This window comes from Corvus brachyrhynchos, unplaced genomic scaffold, assembly GCF_000691975.1.
Source record: "Corvus brachyrhynchos isolate BGI_N302 unplaced genomic scaffold, ASM69197v1 scaffold80, whole genome shotgun sequence".
NCBI classification, from domain to species: domain Eukaryota; kingdom Metazoa; phylum Chordata; class Aves; order Passeriformes; family Corvidae; genus Corvus; species Corvus brachyrhynchos.
In genome coordinates, this window is record NW_008236769.1 from 6,957,754 (window position 1) to 6,969,360 (window position 11,607).

The window sequence follows — 11,607 nt, forward strand, 5'->3', positions numbered from 1 at the left end:
CAACCCAGCATCAATCAGTTTGGCTGTGTACAGTGGGCATGCACTTTTGGTTCCACAAGACGCCCAAAAGGATGAGATGTGGAAGAACATAGGAAGTTATCTGAAATATCCTAAAACAATCTAACAGGTAAAAAGCTGTAAGTAGAATTATGTAATAAATATAGTTTACTGGCCCTCTGGGCATCTTTGTCTTCACTTACTAATCTATCTTCCAATGCGACCATCGTTAACATTTCGAAATGTCAGCAGCTTTCAAAGAACCATTGTGTCTTTCAAAATGAGTAGCTTAAAAAAAACATCTTTCCCAAAGTTCATTAGTAATGCACAGCTGTTGCAGTAGTTGATGCCTCATGGTGATGAGGTGGAGGAACTGTGACCTAGCACAATTTTATTTTATCTTAAATTAGAGGAACCATCCCATGAAGGCTCACTGCAGGTTAAGGACAGCTGCCCAAGCTAGAGAAGTCAAGCTGAGGGATGGCCCTGCTTGTTGCAGGCATAGCAGTGAACAAGGGACCAAGGACAAAGAATTTGCAGAAAGCTTCATTAAGGAAAGTTTTGCATGGATGAGAACAGCTCCAGAGCAAGTGAGTGAATGACATGATGACAACTAGATACACAGATGTATTTTTTTCCCAAATATCATAAAACCCTGTGATATGGGGAAGGACAGCAAAATGTGCACAAACAGGAATCTAGTGAGCTCTTCTTTTAGCCTCTCCACACTCCCAGGCTGAAAATTCATGCAGTTGTACACAGCCAAGTGGTATTTTGTAAAACAGGGTGGAGAAAGAAAACCTTTTTTACAAGGTATATGTCTTCTGTCAATTGCCTGTTATGGAGCAGACCTATCTGGGAAGGTAAGTCATGAACTTATGTTTTCTCCATCCTTGGCAGAGCAGCATCTACAGCAGGGTCAGCTTAACAGCTTTAAACTAAAAGAGAGTAGGTTTGGACTAGATATTAGGAATAAATTCAGAAACAATTCCATACCGCTTAGCCATGGCTTGAAACATTCTGAAGATCAAAAATTCCAACCACAGCTGCAAAAATTTGAATCATATAAGGATTTACTAATGGCCAGCAGCTGAATATAAAACATTCAGGCCAGCCAGAAGCCAGCATCCAAGCAGGAAAGCCACACCTGAGCTGCTGTGGTCTAAGGCCACTGATGAACTTCAGTGCCCCCATGTGAGGGAACACAGCCTGGCCTCCAGGCTGAAATACCAAGAAACAGGTGTCTGGCTTCCATGCTCTGGGAGGACTCCCCAAAAGGGATACACAAAAAGCCCCCAGCACATGGAAGAGAGCTGTCCAGAGCTGGTGCCAAGCACATGTTCTTGTATTGAAGCACAGACCTCAACTCTGGACTGTAAGATGGGTGATGTGCTTTCAAGCTTTGGGGTCCAGAGACTGAGTCTGCTGGGAATGTGGCAAAGAGCTCCTCCAAGTTCATTCCCTTCTCTCCCTCTCACCTGTCATAGAGAAACCTGGTTAAAGCACATAAAGCAGACCTGGATTTATTGCTTTACTTTTGTGTGAGATGGGATGTTTAAATTTCAACTTCCCAGAACAAATTTAGACAAAGTTGCTAAGCCTTTCTTCAACATTGCTAAGGCTTCTGGGGACATACCCCAGGTGTCTTTTTGATCTCTACCTCTTCAAATTAAAGGAAAAAATGTGTCTTTCTAGTCCTAACTAGGAATTGGTGTGTTGCCAGCTCTGCAGTTGAGATCATTACTCAAACCTGACAATCATGAGAGAGAAAAATCACCTTCTAGTCTAGGGGAAGCTGGGATGGTGAAAAAAAAATCAAATTTCATCACTAGTCTCTCTACCTTTCTATTTCACCTCCCTTTCCCACATAGCTGTGATAACTGCTAACATATTTCCTTGCTAATTGCCCAGAAGGGTGAGTTTACTTTTATTCTTGTCAAAAGAAAATTATAGTAATTTTCAATTACTCACTTGATAAGTTTCCTTCTTAGTTTCTTACCTCCTGTGCATGAACATCCTCTCCAATATCCCCCTGTCTTCCTCCACACTCTTCCTTGCCTGCAAGTGAGCCCCCTGGCAATGCCAATCCAACAGCGAGTCCTTTGACTGAGGGCCAGGCTCCCCTCTCTCCCATTCCTCCCTCCTTCCTCCAACCTCCTTCACCTCCTCGCTGGCCAAGGGCATATCCTTATTTTACACTGAAGATACTTTAGGAAAAAGAATCACACTGATCTCAAAGCCACAGCCAGTCCTGTGTTGTCCCAAACAGCAGCCGTGCCTGCAGCCACAGGACCAAGGTCAGGGTGATGGCACTCATGTAAAATGACCAAGGTTTGGGAATGTTTGCAAGCCTCACCTTTAGGGTAACATCCTGCAATTGCTTCCATTTTTCAGAACTTCCTGCCACGGAACATGGCTTTTTTTTTTTTTTTTTTTCAGTAGAAACCTGAAAAAATAGACATGAATTAAAGATTTATGAGTTTTTCTATCCTGGCTGCTGCTTCTTTTTTTTTTTTAGAACCAGTGTGGGATTTACCAGATATATATATGTGAGGTGTGTAGTCCACTCCTTGTTTGCACTTCACTGTGAAGCTGCATGATTGCATAGGATGTCTGACCCTGCTCTCACCCGGTCTCCTCTGCCCCTGGTACTGCACTAAAACACGTGATTTACCTCCTCTACTGTTCAGTAAACTCACCCACAGTGACAGCTACAGAGTGACCAACAGGTAAGGGGAAAACAATTGTATTCATCCTGTGTCATTTTTAGCTGAACATGAAAGAAAATTTTGAAAATTATTTTTCACTTGGGTTTGAAATGGATATCTGAAAAAATAGCTTCTAAATAAGAACAAATGTAGCTTAATAGAGTGGTGAATCAAATCGCTGAAAGAAATAGAGATTTCTTTTTGTTACAATGATAATTCCACTGCCATTATGTATCTCTCAATGCATGATTGAAGGCAATACTCAGACAAATGACATCACTAAAGACATAATAATGACCCATAAATTTGGGGCATATTCAAAAACTTGAATTTCATCAGAACATCCATGCAAACAGCAAATTTTTCAAATCAGCCTACCTTCATCTTGCTATTTCCACCTACAAAAGACACTAGTCATCAGCTCTTCCCTTTCTCAGTTTCTTTTTCTTTTTAAGGCAAGTTTCCAGTTCTGGCAAGCCACTGAGCTAAGATTAGATACACTGTGGTACAAGCAGGAAAGTGGCAGGGCCATTATTGCCCACAAAGAACCGGCAGGGAACAGGTCCCAGAAGCTCATGGTGAGAGACGCTGTGCCCTGCCCACCCCAGTCACAGCTGCCTGTGCCTGAGGATGGGGGGATGGGGATGCAAGCCGACGTCATACAGCTCCCTGGGCTTGGGACCACCGCAAGCTGCAATTGCACCTACTTTTTTTGTCGGGAAGGAAAAGAGCTAGGGGAAATAAAATGCTGCTGATGGAATTTCCTAACTATTTGGCAATTGACTGGAAAAATACAAATTACTTTAGTTGCATCTGAGTGAAATATTTATACTTGAATCCACACATTTCAATGTCTTGTTTGGAGTCCGAGTAATTATGATTTGGGTTATGAGGAGAGGAGAGGAGAGGAGAGGAGAGGAGAGGAGAGGAGAGGAGAGGAGAGGAGAGGAGAGGAGAGGAGAGGAGAGGAGAGGAGAGGAGAGGAGAGGAGAGGAGAGGAGAGGAGAGGAGAGGAGAGGAGAGGAGAGGAGAGGAGAGGAGAACTTCTAGACTCATCAGATCTCAGCTGTCAGCTGCATCCCCAAATCTGTGGATACATGACAAGTTCACTTTTGTCATACATCACCACGGATTTGTCCTAAGAAGGGTATGGAAATTAAAACCCCACTCAGTTACAAAACTAGTGAGTTACTCCTACTAGAGCAGGATGCTGCAGTTACTCTTTCGTTGTTGTAGTTACCTCCAAATTTCAACACTGAAATAAATAGTCTTCCACACTTTAATTGTGGGAAGGCAAACAAAAGTTGCCCTTTGCGAGGAGCCGCACTCCTCGCTGCTGCCGCACACATACGGCTGCTGGACGGGGCTGCTGCCCCTACACCCACCGGAGCCGGACGGGGCTGCTGCCCCTCACACACCCACCGGTGCCGGACGGGGCTCCCATGCAGCGCCGTCCGCAGCACGTCCTGCCATTTAACAGCATCGATTTGCTTCGTCAGCCTAATACTTCCTTTTTTCCCTGCTAAACCCTGCAGCTATAAACCTCCAGGCAAGGAAAGAACGCTGGCTGAAGAAGATTTTTTAATGGCATGTTATTTGCACAGCACTGGCTCAAATAGTTAATGATGTATGGGGGCATTAAATAAAACTTGCCATTCTCTTTTAACCAGCCTTTCACCCCCTAGATGTATAATTTAAAAAATAACTTCAATGTTTTCCCAGATCTGCGTAGGACAATGTAGTTACTCTCAAAACTTTTCCATAAGATTGAAAATACCTGGAAAAAGAAGACAATGCTCTGTTCAACCTCTCTGAGTTGAATCAGTGAGTCAAACTGTCTGAACTACGTTCCCTGCTTCACTTTGGGTTTTTTTTTGTTTGTTTTCTGTCTCTTCCTGCTGCTTTGTTATCAACTAATGATTCCTAATAATCTATTGCAAATTTACACCTGTGCTTTTACTGAGACAGTACATTAAGATGGTGTTAAAGTGCCATAATTCACCTCTGAATCAGGCCTGCAGTGGGCACAAGATACTTTACATAAACTAGGGAGGCAGAGCTGTGGTAGAGCACAGGTTCTGCACAAGAACTATGACAGCCATAAACAACTCCACGGTAAAGCGTAACTGAAAATTTGGAACCATTTCCTTTAAAAGCAGAGGAGCTCACAAATACACTAGACTGGGAGGTTTTGGTCTCTTTGTGGTGTGACATAGGAAATAGGGAAGCATAAGGTGAAACAGAAAGGCAGTAAAGCAAAAGCTGATGACAGGAACTAATTCTTCAAACAGTTTGGCATCCTCATATTTGAAAGGGAAATTGTAGTGAAATTCTAAGACCAAGTCATATATTTACAAAATCTGCAGCGATATCTAAAGTTAGTTACAGCTGTAGAGGAATCACTGCTCACTAGGGCTACCAGCACAGCACTATTTGTAGCAGGTGGTGATATCTTTTATCCTCAGTGACAGAGACTTTCAAGTGTTCACACATTGCTTCACTGGATACAGAGGCAAAATACTTCAGACTCGAAGTAGGGTTTTTATTCCCAGAAGTTTGACTGTTATTGTATCAGTTAGATGGAACATATCGTAGCTTTTTGGGGATTTATAATACCCAGTGACAACAAAAATCAGGGATGGAGTACAAAACATCATGCCTCAGACACCAGTATTTTAAACAGAATTTAACAAGGAGTAGCTATAGAAAAGGAAATGCCTTCATTTTGAGCTACAATATTTGAAAGGGTTAGAAAAATTGTGCACACAACTTACCAAGGGTAACAATTCCTTTTGTCTGGGATTTCAGTGCAAAATCTTCCTGAAGACATCAGCAATCTCCCTCCCCAGTCCAGGAAAGAATTATCAGCTCATTTCCAAAATATCTTCAATACCAGACTGGCAGACAGGACATAAACTTCCCTAACTCTGGAAAAAACTTAACACTTCACCACACCCACGTTAGGGCTTATTAAAAGTTTGACAAGTGACATTTAAGTCACTTTTTGGTGCTTTTCCTCCACTTCTCCCTGTAGGAAGAACTTCACGCTGTGGGAGTACAATGATTTATCTTACACAGGTCACTCAATGGACTTCATTGATCCTCTAATCACTAACCATGTCTGGATTTCAACCAGAGACCAAACACAGACATATTTTGTATAATCCACCTTCTTAGGTATTTTGTGTTACTGTATGAAATATTGGCTGAGAGGTGGGAGTGGGAGGAAGCAGCTGAGGCTGAAATGAAGCCAGAAAGCAATCCAATTACTGCTTGCTAAGCCTAGAATATTTTTTGTTGAGCTTTTCTTTTTCCCTTTAATTTTTTAAGTGTAGGTTTGTCAGCCTGGACATCTCATCTTTCCTTCTAATCAAATTCAGAGGTTTAACAGTTGGAAGGAAATTAGGCCAGTGGTGTGCACAACATGGGCTGCACAGCAAAGTAGTCAAGGGTACAAAAGCATTACAATTTCCATTTAGGCGTCAGTTTTGGAAAATCAAAAATGAGTGGAAGTTATGGCATGGGAATACCAGACAACTATTTATATCAAGGACTTTAGATCTGGACTGGGCCTTTGAGCAGGTGGGAACCGTGTCTGGGCTAAGCTTTTCAAAGCTCACCAGGGCCCTCTGAGCTCGGCCCACTGGTGGAGGAGAGCTGGAGTGAGAATTGCTGCCAAAGTTAGTCTGGGTATGAACTGCCCCCAAGCCTGTCCTTGGAGGAAGGAGATACACAGCTGTAGCCAGTTCAAGAAAAGCCAGTCTTGCATAGGGTGCTGGGACCACAAATTGTTAAGTCTTTGTGTAGCTATACACTTTGTCTTATATTTCATCCTTCTTTCCTGTATTATCTTTTTGTGTATGTATATTCTAACTTACAAAGATGGGGACTGGCCATAATATGTTGCTCATCCTGTAGAGAAGGCAAAAAGGGGTCACATGAGAAGACATTTCCACTGTTCAGAGCCTTCGTAGATACAATTTGAGTCCACAGTGCAGGCAGGTATTGCAGGTCCCATCACCTCCAACAGAGTCAGAGACTTCACTGAATAGATGAGAGCAGCAGGAACTTCATAACCTGACACCAGCAACACATGAGATCTCCAAGGGCTCAGGAAAGTGTGCTCCTCTTTTCTCACAGAACAGATTCTTAAAGGGATATAGTCTGGCTCCAGTACTGGACAGAACAACCCTGATGGACCTTGAATGTTCCATCCTCACATCAGTCACAGGTCAGTTGCAGGTAAGCCAGAAAACCAATTCCAGTCTGGCCTGAGATCATCACTGCTTGCCAACTAGAAAGAATGCACAAAGAGGGGTTTTCATATGACCTGGAAGCTATTGATTTGAACACAGAATGAGACATGCAGAAATAAGTCTCCTCTGAATCTGGAGTTCCACCCCAGGGAAAAGTAATTTGTGAAGGAAAATTCCCAGCAGAGAATCCTTTCTAGCTGTTGTAGGTGAAAGAAGAAAATTCAATTTGAACACTGACAGGCTACAGAAAACTGGTATGGAGAACCAGTGTCTGAATCTGAACTTTTGACTCTCAAACAGAAGTCTGCCACTGCAACCAGTGCAGACAGAGAAATTTTGATAACACCTGGACTGAACTAAAGTGCCACATCCCAAATCCTCCAGTAATAAAGAAGTGCAAACCAGTCACCAATTGGCTGATCATGTAACGTGCTTCTGCACATAAACCATGGTGTTTGGGGTCCTGGAAAGCAGAGGTGATGCAGAAAAGTAGGGTTCCCAAAATGAAGTCATCTTGGAAAGACGAAGGGATCACAGAGAGAAGAAAGCTGAGGTCTTGGCTAGAGGAAAAATCTGGAAAGTATGTTTCTTCCAGCTACTGATTAGCAACTCCCTAAGGAGATTATTTGTCACTTTCAGGAAAGTTTACCCTATCTAATGAAGTAGGAAAAAACATTTCCTCCTGTACCAAACAAATGTCTCTAGTGCTCCAGCTAATATGCTTAGAGAGAAAGGAGAGGAGGAGTGAGAGGGAAAGGGAGAGGAAGAGGAGAGACAATTTTAGAATGGCAGTCATTCCTTTTAAATCAGCTTCACCACTGAATGATCTGTCCTAGTAGATTAAAGTTATAAAGTTTGTATTGCTGCCATCACTGTGTTCATTCCATTTGCTTTTATACACAAGGCACTGAAGCATACTATCTTTTAAAAAAGCAACTGAAAGTCAGCTGTGCCTCTTTGAGTCACAAAATAAACCTCTCAGCCCAGAAATGTGAAGTTAAGGGCATCTTTTAGGTTCCCCAAGGCTGCCTGAATGCTGTGCAAAGAGGCATTGATGTAACACAATCTGTTCTTTGGCCAGCTCAGGCTGGGGAGCACGTCACATAGGATGGTCCTCATTTTACATCCATTTGTCCCAGTGCTGCAAAATCCTACTCCAGGGTGTTTTAATAACATGAATCATTGCAGCAGTATGTGGGAGGCAGTGGTTTGCTTCAGCTTACTGTGGGAGAAGATAAAGCAGATGCTGAACCAGGTGATGCTCACAAGTGAGAAGGAATGGTCCTGCCCCATCTGAATTTACAAAGTCTTCCACTTTGTACATACACACTTAGGCTGCACTTAAAATCTCGTCCAGCTGGGATCCAGATTCATCTGCAACATCTACAAGTGTGCTTGGGTAAATACATCTATAACCTAGAAGGTATTAAAGTGCTTGCATTTCAATTTACATGGAATTTAGGTGCCTAAGATCAGGACAACAGTCTTGAAAAAATCTCACTTCCACACCCAGATGATTTTTAAGGCAATATTGTCTCCATATGCCTTAAGCTGGGCCATCACATACACCCCATTGGTCTTCATTTTTGTTGAGACATCTTCCCACCAGCTCTGGCACCTGCAGACCAGGTGTTCCTGCACTGCTCCCCCTTGATTTACTGAGCACACTCAGAACCTGACATTTAGCTTGACTCAGAAACATCCAGTAAGGAGAGTTTTTTGCAATGTGTATCACACTCTAGTGGTTAAGAGTTTCTGCTGAAAACAGATCAAGCTGCTGCAACCTCCAAGGAGAGCTGCTGAGCAGCAGGGTGAGCAGGGGCACTGTCTCCCCTTCTCAAACCTGGGGCACTACTGGGGTGTGCACCGATCCAGGAGTGCAGGTTTGAGTTATTGAGCTTTACCTAGTGCAGGTCTTCACGATAGCACAAGAATATATTCAAGCAGAGGTATCATCACCTCACTTTCAAACAGCATATAAGCAAAACATTTAAACTTTGGAGTTTGCTCTGCAGACCTCTGCAGTTCTTACCATCACCTGGATATTCTGAAAGAAGCTACTAGAAGATTTAAAAAAAAGACACATTCTGCGAAGATGTAAAACATCATGAGCATTACTAAATTATATACTAAAATTTTCCTATTAGGTGATATATACGTATTTACATGATTTAAATATATCATGTAAATGATATATACATATTTATGTATGAAGTTAAGCTTTCTATCTCTTAGGCCCATTTCCATCACTGTACAAAACTATCTTTATTCAACAGGCAAAAAATAGTAGAACTTGGTATCCCTATATTTGAAAAATAATATTGCTAATACTTCCATTTAGCAGAAAGCAGAGCCCCCACATGCTTTGTACTTACATGTTGGCAGATTTAGGCTTGAATCACTAAGCATCACCTCCATATCATCATGTTACAAGTCATCACAGATCAGCTTTTCACAATAAATATATGCATTTAATACACAACACCAGATTTTGACTATGTTCCTTATACACTTTAATTGCACAGATTAAAGAAATCATAGTACTGACATACTGAGGGCCATTTTACCTGAGATTTCAAATAGGCACCTTCAGAAATTTTCTGGAAGACAGACTTGCTTCCAGCAATCCAGCAGAATAAACCTCTAAAATGCTCTACCATCATACAGAGAAAACAGCACCATACAGTGCAGCACAGCCCTCTCTGCTCTCCTCTCCTTGAGAAAGTATTCCTTGCAGGATAATGTAGGGTGCTGCTGTGGAAGTTATTTTCCATTGTACCACAATGGAATAAATGTGACAGCTCTTCATCTGCTGCACACAGTAGACAGACACTTGAGTTGCACCTGTTTAATGATAAAATGCAGTAGCATTACTGAAGTTATTCAGAAGTGGCAGGAGGGGATTGCACAGAGCAGGAGAGTCTGTGGATCCTGGGAGGTGGACAGGACTCTCAGCCCTTCTCCATCTGCTTCTCCCTGCAAATCTCACCCATCTCTGTACAGCCTCCCTGAGGCCCACAAGCCCTTAGGGATAGTCCCTGCCCTGGCCCCATCCTGACCCCTTACAGTCCCCTTTCAGCTACTTGCTCCAAAACCTACTCACCTCTATTTTCATCCCTGCCTCAGCCACTGGGTACCCTATCAGTTCTTCCTGGTCCCTTGCCTTCTTCAACCACCACCACATTTGTGGATTGATGGACTCTCAGCTGGTTTCTAATTCCTTCTTAAATTCTCTCCCTCCCTTCTACCCACCTGTTTTCTTTCCCATGCTCAGACAGAGCTCTGCTTAGTTGTATGATCAAATGGTTTAATACAGAAAATACTTCTACCTAAGAAGCCATTTAACATTCAGATACCATCTTACCTCAATTGAATGTTTGGAGATTACGCAAAACATTTTATCTTCTGATGAAGCAGAAATTCTTTGCAGACTGTGAAGAAGTTTGCATCTTTGTTTTACTGAACCAGAAAGACAAAAGTGTTAATATACACTGTTGAGAGACTTTCAGAAATACTTATAAATAACCTCCTTTTCTTGCTGCCTCAGAATGTTTATAGATAAAGATTGATTAGCAAATCATTATAAAGCTGCTTTGAATATAAAATAGTTGAAAGAAATTTGCACTGGTAAGTTTCATCTGGGAACACTATGTACTAGTATTTTATTCTTATTTATTAATGAAAGATAATAAAATTTTAAGACCCAATTTGTTTCTTCTGGGTGAATTTGTACATTTTGCATTTATAGAGAGAAAATTATATTTAATTACCCTATAAATATGATTGAATAGCTTTTTTAATATAAATAAAAGAACCTATATATGCAAGCATATAAAAATCAAATGTATATACTTTTCACAATGAAAATATTCAGCCTTTATTTCTATAAAAGCCAAAAAATTAAACCTCTTGTAGAAAAAATTCCATTACCTCTATGTCTAATACTGTCCCATTCTCACTTTGTATTCTCAAGCAAAATCCCCAAGAGCTTTTAAAAAAATCTATTTACTATTTCCCTCTAAATTATGGGTTTGGTGAATAATCTTGTTTTGAGAATGGAAATGTTGCTCAGGAAGAAAACCACAACTAACAACAGCAACAAAAAGACTGATAAGATTCCCTTTGGGCAGAGAAATAATGTAATTTAAGTGTAGCTTGAGGTAGTTCCAGATTTGGTAACAAGGTACCAAGGAGCAAACTCCATGCCAGGAGCTTCTGTTCATCAAAGGAGACTAATTATATCAGGTCAACAGAGAAAGCAAAATGTCAAGGCCAAAGGATAGAAACTTAGTTTTTTAATTTTACTGAAGATCTTTCAGATTGGAAAAATTAGGTCAGAGGGTAAAAGCAAGCACACTGAACTTCCTGGTTAATATTTTATTCATGGGACATTTTCAAAACTGCATCAGGTGAGCTGCAGACCAGACTTCCCCAATTCCTCAGAAGAAACCAAGCTCAGGCTGTAGTCAAGGCTCATCTCAGCTATGCGATTACCAGGGCCTCTGGAAAAACCATACGAGATTAGGATTGGATCTCTTCAATTCAATATTGGGCCCCTAAACTATGACCTACGTGCAGCTCAGACACCAAAGCCCCGAGCAGCTCTCGCAGCCACATCCGTTCAAGCCACAGCCAGGCCCCAGCTC